General features: G+C 43.7%; 1 non-coding gene across 1 annotated transcript; it reads right to left on the reverse strand.

Moving 5' to 3' along the window:
* Positions 1–452: 452 nt before the first annotated feature.
* Positions 453–526, reverse strand: Trnat-ugu (transfer RNA threonine (anticodon UGU)). The gene has a single exon. It is a non-coding gene; the product is annotated as a tRNA-Thr (tRNA).
* Positions 527–1,030: the final 504 nt, after the last annotated feature.

The following is a 1,030-nucleotide window of genomic DNA, read 5'->3' on the forward strand; positions in this document are numbered from 1 at the left end:
CAGACGTTTTGTCAGTTAGACAGTGTGCGATTTGCAGGGGAGATGGGGGGTTTCCCCCCCCCCCCCCCCCCCCCTGCATCAGGCCATCCCCTCCTCTGGTTTTAGTTTATGCATCCCAACCTGGGATGTTTATTTCCCACGCACTGGAGTAAAACTTTACATATAATTTAAATTTGTGGAGCCGAACACTGAAAGTTTTTAATACAGTCTTACTATTAATACTATTAATATGTTAGCTTATTAATTTTGAAAAAGTTTTATGTAGTAGTTAAGCATTTCAAAACATTTAGAACTAAATCATCATTATATACGAAGACAGTAACTTGTTCTCGAAAGAACAGTTACTGTTGATGACCGTGCAGCTTTTCCCTGGAATAAATGATGACTAACTGACAACCTCAGCTGCCGACAGGTGTTGTTGATATACCTCGATGTGGACAGCTGAAAAGGTGTGCCCCGACCGGGATTCGAACCCGGGATCTCCTGCTTACATGGCAGACGCTCTATCCATCTGAGCCACCGAGGACACAGATGAATAGCGCGACTGCAGTGACTTATCCCTTGCACGCTTCCCGTGAGACTCACATTCCCAACTGTCCACAGTTCTAAATAAGTATTGTACCTTATAGACACTTGTCCACCCACACATTACTCGCGCACGCTGTGGCGATTCCCGTAAGAGTTAGGGCAACCTGTGCGCATTCGCACAGACGAAGGTCAATGACTGGGTAGCCTTTAACTATATATACGAAGACAGTAACTTGTTCTCGAAAGAACAGTTACTGTTGATGACCGTGCAGCCTTTCCTACGAATGGGAGTAACAGTACTCTTGAGATTATAGTAGGAAATTGTATTGCCTTATCACGTTTTCAAAACGGGCAAAAGATTAAGCCGTGGCTGTCCGTAAATGACAAAAACTTAGTAATATGCAAAGTGCGTTCACAACTTCGTGAACGTAAGGTGGAAAGTAGTGAACATGTGCGTATAGATACCGCGTTTATAGCTGTTGTTTCTGCTAATAACGCCAAA

Source organism: Schistocerca cancellata, chromosome 5, assembly GCF_023864275.1.
Source record: "Schistocerca cancellata isolate TAMUIC-IGC-003103 chromosome 5, iqSchCanc2.1, whole genome shotgun sequence".
Classification (NCBI taxonomy): domain Eukaryota; kingdom Metazoa; phylum Arthropoda; class Insecta; order Orthoptera; family Acrididae; genus Schistocerca; species Schistocerca cancellata.